The following is a 9,862-nucleotide window of genomic DNA, read 5'->3' as shown; positions in this document are numbered from 1 at the left end:
TGACCTCCTCCTGTTGTTTCTCATTTAATGCTTCAGTGTTCCTGTCCAGTGAGGCTAGAGGAATGTGAATAGAAATGAGTGTTTATAAACATAGACTGATTTAAATGACAAACACCAGGAAATCTGCAGATGCTGGAAATTTACGCAACACACACAAAATGCTGGTGGAAAGCAGCAGGTTAGCCACGTTTCGGAACGTTTCAGGACTGACGAAGGGTCTCGGCCCGAAGCGTCGACAGTGCTTCTCCCTACAGATGCTGCCTGACCTGCTGCGTTCCACCAGCATTTTGTGTGTGTTGACTAATTTAAAAGAAACCAGCTCATTTTCTGTGTGGGTCTGAATTGTGTGTCGGGATAGGAAGTGAATCAAAACTATAACTCTGAGAACTCTGTCACCTGGGGCTGGAGGGAAAGTGATCGGGGAAGACATGGAGGGAAAATCTAAATACGTATGGAAATGATATAGGGAAATAATGAAATAATGTGGGAAATGCGGCGGTGGGTAGGGCAGTATGTGAAGGGCGAGGAACAGTCAACGGTCACATGGGAGACCCTCCAGCGAAACGTGATCATGTTTTAACGCAGATCGGCAGCATTTGCGGATTTGTTTCCGTGGCCCCGCCCACCGCCTGTGACGCAAAAAAAGAAGCACATTGCGCATGCTCACAGGCCCGAGCCGTGCAGTGATGTTTTTTCGTTCTTTGTGGAAGTGGGTCAGCGGCGGGTCTGGGTTCGGGTTCGGGATCGGGAGGGGGTTCTCGCCCCCTTGGACGGGGAGCCGGAGACGGATTATTCTCTGCGGGGCAACACCAACAATTTCCCTTCGGTGAGTATTGAAGCCGGTCCCGAGCGGGGAGTTCTGACGTTGAGTGGTGAGTTAACTTTCCCGAACTCAAACAAGAGAAAATCTGCAGATGCTGGAAATGCGAGCAACGCGCACAAAATGCTGGAGGAACTCAGCAGTCCGGGCAGCATCTCGGGGAAGAACACAGTCGACATTACCGGCCGAAACCCTTCGGCAGGACTGGAGAATAAAAGGTGGGGGTGGGGAAGGGAGAGAGAAACACAAGGAGATCGGTGAAACCTGAAGGGGGAGGGGATGAACTTTCCTGAACTGGCGGCCTCGCCTCGCTTCCTTCACAGAATCTGCCGGGGTCGGTCCGGGTTGTGAGACCTTCACACCGAACCGTCTGAGATGAGCCGCCGCTCAGCCCCTGTTGTTCTGGCCTATTAGCCGGAGGAAGTAAAACATGTTTCTGGATTGTTACTGACAGAGAATTGTATAATTGCTGTTCTGTGTGTTATCTGAATGTACTTGCCTGTGATGCTGCTACAAGTCAGTGTTTCTCTGTACCTGTACCTTCCCGTACTTGTACACTTGGCAATATATTCAACAGGACCTGAGAAATCTCAGTGAGATTTGATTAGTGATGATCATCTTGGCAGCTCGGTAGGTCGAATGTATGAGACAATACACTGTTAAATGCAAAACCCTGAACAGTGTTGATGATCAGAGGGATCTTTGACTCCAAGTTCATCGCTCCCTGAAAGAGACTGCACAGATTGATCGGGTGGTTAAGAAGGCAAATGGCATGGTTGTCTTTATTAGTTGAAGCATTGAGTTCAAAAGTCGGGAAGTTGTGCTGCAGCTTTATAAAACTAGTTAGCCCACATCTGGAGTGTTTCATTCAGTTCTGGTCGCTCCCATTCTCGGAAGGATGTCGGGGCTTTGGAGTGGGTGCAGAAAAGGTTTACCAGGATATTGCCTGGATTAGAGGGCCTGAGCTTTAACGGGAGGTTGGACAAAATTGTGTCGTTTTCTCCGGAGCCGTGCCAGCTGGGGTGAGACTGGATGGACGTTTATAAGACTACCAGAGGATTAGAATCCATGTCTCAGAAAGGCAGCGTCCATTAGCAAGGGCCTCCATCACCCAGGGCATGTGGTTTTCTCAATGTTACCAGCAGGTAAGGAGGTACAGAAGTCTGAAGGCTCACACTCCGTGATTCAGGAACAGTTTCTTCCCCTCTGCCATCCGATTGCTAAATGGATATTGAACCCTTGAACACTACCTCACATTTAAAATATATAGTATTTCTGTTTGTTGCACGATTTTTAATTTATTCACAGAAACATAGAAAACCTACAGCACAATACAAGACCTTCGGCCCACAAAGTTGTGCCAACATGTCCCTACCTTAGGAATTACTATGGTTACCATAGCCCTCTATTTTTCTATGCTAGTATTTCTTTATTTTTCTCCAGGTACCTATTTTGCTGTCTTGTCATAACCATTTCAGCCCTGGGAAAAAGTCTCTGACTGCCCACATGATCAATGCCTCTCGTCATCTTATACACCTCTGTCAGGCCACCTCTCATCCTCCATTGCTCCAAGTAGAAAAGGCCGAGTTCACTCAAACATTTCTAATAAGGCATGCTCCCCAATCCAGGCAACATCTGTGTAAATCTCCTCTGCACCATTTCTATGGTTTCCACATGCTTCGTGTAGTGAGGCAACCAGAATTGAGCACAGTGGGGTGTGACAAATGTCAGATATTGCTGCAACATTACCTCTCGGCTCCTAAATTCAATCCCACGATTGATAGATAGATAGATACTTTATTCATCCCCATGGGGAAATTCAACATTTTTTCCAATGTCCCATACACTTATTGTAGCAAAACTAATTACTTACAATACTTAACTCAGTAAAAATATGATATGCATCTAAAATCACCCTCACAAAAAGCATTAATAAATAGCTTTTAAAAAGTTCTTAAATAGTTTACTTAAATACATTGAATGGTAACTTAAGCTCAGTCCTAACCCCGGCACTTTAACATATCTTACTCCTGGCGGTTGAATTGTAAAGCCGAATGGCATTGGGGAGTATTGATCTCTTCATCCTGTCTGAGGAGCATTGCATCGATAGCAACCTGTCGCTGAAACTGCTTCTCTGTCTCTGGATGTTGCTATGCAGAGGATGTTCAGGGTTTTCCATGATTGACCGTAGCCTACTCAGCGCCCTTCGCTCTGCTACCGATGTTATACTCTCCAGTTCTGTGCCCACGACAGAGCCCGCCTTCCTTACCAACTTATTAAGACGTGAGGCGTCCCTCTTCTTAATGCTGCCTCCCCAACAAGCCACCACAAAGAAGAGGGCGCTCTCCACAACTGACCTATAGAACATCTTCAGCATCTCACTACAAACATTGAATGACGCCAACCTTCTAAGGAAGTACAGTCGACTCTGTGCCTTCCTGCACAAGGCATCTGTGTTGGCAGTCCAGTCTAGCTTCTCGTCTAACTGCACTCCCAGATACTTGTAGGTCTTAACCTGCTCCACACATTCCCCATTAATGATCACTGGCTCCATATGAGGCCTAGATCTCCTGAAGTCCACCACCATCTCCTTGGTCTTGATGATATTGAGACGCAGGTAGTTTGAGTTGCACCATATCACAAAGTCTTGTATCAGTTTCCTATACTCTTCCTCCTGTCCATTCCTGACACACCCTACTATGGCTGTGTCATCAGCGAACTTCTGCACATGGCAGGACTCCGAGTTATATTGGAAGTCTGATGTGTACAGGGTGAACAGGACCGGAGAGAGCACGGTCCCTGTGGCGCTCCTGTGCTGCTGACAACCGTGTCAGACCTACAGTCTCCCAACCGCACATACTGAGGTCAATGCATCATTTGCCTTCTTAACCACAGAGTCAACCTGTGTAGCAGCTTTGAGTGTCCTATGGACTAGGACCCCAAGATCCCTCTGATCCTTCACACTGCCAAGAGTCTTACCATTAATGTTATATTCTACCATCATGTTTGACCTAACAAAATGAACCACTTCACACTTATCCTGGTTGAACTCCATCTGCCACTTTTCAGCCCATTTTTGCATCCTATCAATGTCCCACTGAAACCTCTGACAGCCCTCCACACTATCCACAACTCCCCCAACCTTTGTGTCATCAGCAAACTTGCTAACCCATCCCTCCACTTCTTCATCCAGGTCATTTATCAAAATCACAAAGAGTAAGGGTCCCAGATATACTGTAAATGATTTAGTTGTTTCTTTTTATTATTTTATTTTGTTTTTTTTCCTTTCTATAATATGTATTGCATTGAACTGCTGCTGCACGGTTTTCAAATTTCATGACACACACCGGTGATAATAAATCTGATTCTGATTCTGAGTGGACAGGCAATCTATTTTTCCTGGGGGTTGAAATGTCTAATATATTTATGGTGAGAGGAGATGTAAGCAGCAAGTTTGTTTCTTTACACAGAATGGTGGGTAGCTGGAAAACTCTGCCTGGGGTGGGAGACCCGACTGGTCACGTGATCCCGTTTGCCCCTCCCATTTAACAGCAGATGGGCAGCACCTGTGCATCTGTTTCCAAGGCCCTGCCCTCCGGATGATGTGACACTCACTTCGCGCATGTTCACTGTCTCCGGCCGGGCGGTGTTTTCTTTTCCGCTCAGTGCTGAAGTGCATCATCTGTGGGATCGAGGGAAGGGTCCTCACCTCCTGGGTGGGGGAGCCAGGGGTCGGGATCACTGTCTGTGGGCCGAAGATATTGCGTTCCCATCGGTGAGTATTGAGACCGATCCCAAGCGGGGAGATCTGATGTTGGCCGTGAGCCCCGAACTGAGGACCAATTACTCATTTATTTTCCGATTATCTGGGCTGGTCAAAAATGTGTAGACTTCACTTAATCTGCATTGAACGATCCAAACCTGGAGCCCAGGCTGTCTATTTCTGCAGCGTTGAAATGGGAGACCCACCAACAGGTCACGTGAGGCTGTTTACTGCAGATCTGCCCCGCCCTTCACTTTGTGATGCAAGATGACGTGGTGTGTGCTCAGAGTCCCTGGCTGGGTCAGGATGCTTCCTCTATGTTGTGTTGGGGAATCTGACGTTAGTCACTGAGTCCCGTTAACTTCCCCCAACTCACCTCATTTCCTCAGGCTGCTCACATTTGTCCTTGAGCTTTCTGGCTGTTGTGTCTTCTCCTGGACTGGGGTGCGTGTGGAAGGAGAACGTCCCAGGTTGTGGGGATCTTTGATTTCACTGCCTGCTTTACTGACGGACTGGGAAGTCTAGGGGGGAGAGTGGTTTCTGTGATGTGCATGTGGCCAAGTGGTTAAGCAATCTGAAGGTCATGAGTTTGAGCCTCAGGCCAGGCAGTGCGTTGTATCCTTGAGCATGGCACTTAACCACACATTGCTCCTGCACGTTTATAGATGGATCAAATCACCTAATCCTGTTCCTGTGTCTTATGTATTACCATGACAGAATGATGGCTCCTTCTTATCCTATATTGTTTTGTGATGTGTGAGGGACAATAAAAGATTGTTCACTGAGATTATTATATTTGGCTTCAGCGTTTAAATTTCAGTGAGTTTTGTTCTTAGTAACATTAAGCAGAAATGTTTGGTTCTCCTTTTCATTGTTAATGTGCTTCATTATCTCTCTGGTTAATGTTAGACCTGCGGTGAGAGGTTTATTGGAAAAAAAAACCCCAAGTGGAAGCAAACCATGGCTAAAGATGTGGGAATAGCAACAAGTGAACTGTCCCGAGGACCGAGGACTGAGCGCATCAACTGGAGAGAACAACTCTGAATCAGCTGACTTGGAGTTCCCAGTGAGTCAGTGAGGAGGAAGTTTGGTGAGTCTCGTTTACTCAAACACTGGTCCTTTATACATTACATACCTGTAGAATAGAAGGTGGGAAATAGTTGGTGAGACTGAATGTGCCCAGAAGAACCATTTATGCCTCTGTCAGACACAGTTGCAATCACACCAGGTCTGGTAATGTGTTTCCAGCAGCCCAGCCCTTTAAAATCACTCGCATTTTGTGGAAGTCAAATCTGGATAAAGTGGAAATCGGGCAGAATCTCAAGTTGCTAGAGATCTGCACTAAAAACTGAAAATGTTTGAAGTCATCCTGACAAAATGTTATTAAGCTGAATTGTAAAGATTGTTCCTCTCCCCACAGCTGTTCCTTACATGCTGAGCAGTTTGGTAATTACAATTTCTTTTTATTACATTCACTCTGGATTGGTTTATGTTTCCTGAAATGTACCGGTTTTAATGTGGAAGTGGAAATGGCTCACTCTGTGATAGTTGAACAATAAAGTAACCACAACTTTTCCCTGCAAATTACCCTGGTGCCAATTAGTTTGTTATTCCTAGAAATGTGTTCAGTACAGTTGTTGTGAACAAGGTTTACAAGAATAATCTCAGAAATGTTCAGCGTTATGTATGAGGACTTGTGCTCAATGGAGTTCAGAGGGACGGTGGGGGATGTTTGGTTAAATAAACCGACCAAATGCTGAAAAGCCTGGATACAGTGGACATGGAGAGGATGTTTCCATTAGACTGTGATCTGACAGCACAGTCTTGGAATAAAGAAGCTTCCCTTTAAAACTGAGTGAAGAAAAAAATTTGGCCAGAAGATGTCTGATCTGTGGAATTTGTTGCCACAGAGGTTGGTTGAAGCTGCCATTTGGGTATATTTATGACAGAGATCAACATATTCATGATTGCTGAGTAGCTCAGGGTTACAGGAGGAATGCAGGAATATGGTGTTGGAATGAAAATCAGCCATGGTTAAATGATGGGGCAGACCAGATGGATAGAATCACCTAATTCTGTTCCTGACTGAATGATGGCTCCTCCTTATCCCATATTGTTTTGTGATGTGTGAGTGACAATAACAAAATGTTTACTGAGATCATTATATCAGCCTTCAATGTTTTGTTCTTAGTAACATTAACCAGAAATGTTTGGTTCTCCTTTTTATTGTTATTGTGTTTCATTGTCTCTCTAGTTAAAATTAGACCTGCGGTGAGAGGTTTATTGGAAGAAAAACCCCAACTAGAAGCAAACCACGGCTGAAGACGAGGGAACAGCAACAAGTGAACCAGCCTGAGGACTGAGAGCATTAACTGGAGAGAACAGCTCTGCCTCAAGAGACTCGGAGATTCCATTGATTCAGTCAGGAGAAAGTTTGGTGAGTCTCATTTACTCAAACACTGATCCTTTAGACATTACATACCTGTATAAGGGAAGGTGGGATATAGTTGGAGTGAGACTGAATGTGACCAGAACAACCAGTTATGCCTCTGTCAGACCCAGTTGCAATCACTCCAGGTCTGGGAATGAGCTTCCAGCAGCCCAGCCCTTTAAAACCAGTTCTATTCTGTGGAAGTCGAATCCGGATAAAGTCACTCAGAGACCGTACAGTACAAACTCTTTATTCCAAGCACCCGGGGCTTACTTAGTTAGTCGCTCAAACAGGAACAGTCTGTGACTGTTCCCACCCAATCCACTAACTGACTAACAATTCCCCTTGCACCACAGATATATCCGTCCAGATACCCCCACACAAGACAGGCTATTTACTACATGAGAAGCTGGAGCCCCTAAAGACAAACTACAAAATAGTCATAATGGTTTATACACACAGAACAGACTGAAGCTGTCCTATCTCTACATGTGAATGCGCAAGGAGATAAGCATCTTGAAACTCTAGCTAGCTACCCACAAGGCTCAGCACATTGGTTGATCATCAGAAGTTTCTTTCAGAAAAACAGGCTGCTATTGTTTAACGAAGTGTTAACCATTTTACAGACTTTATCCTTCCCTCCTTTTGATCATTACATTATCAACAACACAGTAACTTCTTACAGAGATAGCAACTGATGACAGCATTGACTTATCAGTGGGTAAAGACAGGGCACAACAGTAATTGTAACAAAGATATGTACAACTATCAGGACATAATGCAGTATCATGCCCCACATATTACCAAACAGGCCTTCAAAGATCACCATTTCGACCCTTCGGTGAACCCGTGTAAATCATGCCCTACTTTCTTGATGCTGTCAATCTCCTTTGCAGTGTGCTCGGAGAGGGGTGTAATGTTAGTAGGTTCATCAGGGATATACGTGCAGCATTCTGTGTCAATAACAGCACAGATTCCCTCTTTCTCAGCTGGGATAAACTCTAAAGCTGTACGATTCTGTTTGACTGTTTGCCAGATTGCAATCATTTCAGTGGATATTTCTGTTACTTGGGCATGTGTTTCTGTCAGGGCCCCTGCAGTATTGTGGCCAGCTCCTCAAGTGCTGTATCCAAATTGATTATCTCTCGTAAATTCCTGGCTACTCCATAGGAGAGAAAAGTAATCATCCAAAATCAATCAGTCTCAGTTGTTCCTCTCGGCTGCTGGGCATCTGCAAGTATGGCCAGGATGCATGTTTCCCAGTATTGGAAGTTCCGTTTGATGGGGGCCTGAGACACTATCTCTCAAAACACTGACAGCCACAGTCATCTCTGACTAGACCACAGGTCCTCATCTCACTTCCCCGGATGTTATTTGAGAAAGCCCAGGCTGAGAGTTCCTCACTCTGGTTGAGCAGGATTACTGACATTGGAACCATAGTTTTACCATGCTGTGGAATTTCAGCACAAACCCAGCAGGCCCCTAGTTCTACCTGTTTGGTATAGGTATGACAGAAAGACGGAAATGTGTTAACATGGGGGCCCCCGGATGCTGGGGTGAGCCCTCGCAAAGACATAAACAAGAACACCACTAACAACCAATACATTTTCCATTAGTCCGAGAGAGACCTTCTACTCAGTTCCTTCAGTAACATGTTTGGCACCTAATGATGTATCCACCGAGATTGCCCCTTCAGTTTCACAGCCGTGGGAGCGGTCGGTAACACCTGATATGGTCCTCTCCTCCGAGGTCCAAGATTCCCTCAATCCCAGTTCTTCATCAGGAAAAAAAATCCCACGTTCCATGGTGGGATAGTCACTCCTCTCTGCGGAATAGTTCTCTTCCTTGTAAGCCTGTCATACCTGTGAATGTATACTTGGAAAATTTTGGTTAGTTGGCATATATATTTCCCCATGTCTTCCCCTCGGGTATGAATATCCAATTTTGCTGGTAGACTTTCTGGGAGCAATGGTACACAAGGTCTTAGTCTCCAGGGTGTCTTCATGGACCATCCATAAATGATTTCAGCTGGTCACAACCCTGCTTTCCCCTGTGGGGTAACCCTCATGTGGAACTGAGTAACGGTAGGACCTTCAACCAAGTGAGTCCAGTCTCCACTGTTAGTTTGGCCAGTTTACTCTTCAGAGTGCCATTTGCTCTCTCCACTGTGCCAGCGGCCCGTGGGTGGTGTACACAGTGGAATTGTTGCTTGATAGCTAGTTCATTACGTACGCCTTTGTTTACTTTCATCACGAAGTGTGGGTCATTGTCAGAGCTCAGCATCTCTGCCAGGCCATACCTGGGAATTATTTCCCGTAAAAATACCTTCACAACAGTCATAACAGTATTATTGGTAGTTGGAACAGCTTCAACCCATCTACTAAACACATCTATAATATCTAAGCAGTATCTATAGCAATGTACTCTAGGCAATTCAATAAAATCAACTTGTAGACAAAAAAATGTCCACCTGGAAAGGGAGTCATACCCGATGTGCAGGGTACAGGTTACCAACCATTCCCTCCTTTCCCAGGTGTGTACAATTATGTGTCTAATCGACCAATATTGGTAAAAACTCTGTAGGAACACAAATCTGTCCCACTGGGGTGATCCAAAAAGCTAGGTCAGGGTCTTTGGCACCCCATCTGGGACCACAGTTTTCACTCCTCCTCAGAGGTGTCCCGCTGAGAAGAACAAAACTCGAGGTAGCTGTAGAGTGGTGAGTAAGTTGTTTACAAAGGTGGCATTACTAATGGGGTGGCCAGAGGAAGTCAGGAATCCCCATGTTCCCAGAGAGCCCCATAGTCATGTACAATTCCAAATGCATAACGGGAGTCTGTGTAAATGT

The 9,862-nt window shown here is 45.4% G+C and overlaps 1 protein-coding gene across 8 annotated transcripts in view; it reads left to right on the top strand.

The window, feature by feature from the left end:
* The first annotated feature begins 693 nt into the window (after positions 1 to 693).
* Positions 694 to 9,862, top strand: part of LOC140721539 (uncharacterized) — a 32,057-nt gene continuing 22,888 nt past the window's right edge. For 4 of the 8 annotated variants that reach the window (XR_012097394.1, XR_012097395.1, XR_012097396.1 and 1 more), the window contains exons 1-3: positions 694 to 826; positions 5,493 to 5,673; positions 6,838 to 7,020. The gene's annotated coding sequence lies outside the window, so the exon portion shown is untranslated. Of the gene's footprint in view, positions 827 to 5,492; positions 5,674 to 6,837; positions 7,023 to 9,862 lie in introns of those variants that run through there. The other 4 variants (XR_012097397.1, XM_073036354.1, XM_073036353.1 and 1 more) reach the window with 4 other exon arrangements.

Source organism: Hemitrygon akajei, unplaced genomic scaffold (assembly GCF_048418815.1).
Source record: "Hemitrygon akajei unplaced genomic scaffold, sHemAka1.3 Scf000057, whole genome shotgun sequence".
In the NCBI taxonomy this organism is placed as follows: domain Eukaryota; kingdom Metazoa; phylum Chordata; class Chondrichthyes; order Myliobatiformes; family Dasyatidae; genus Hemitrygon; species Hemitrygon akajei.
Note: the sequence above shows the minus strand (reverse complement) of the source record. Positions and strands in the feature narration are given on the sequence as shown.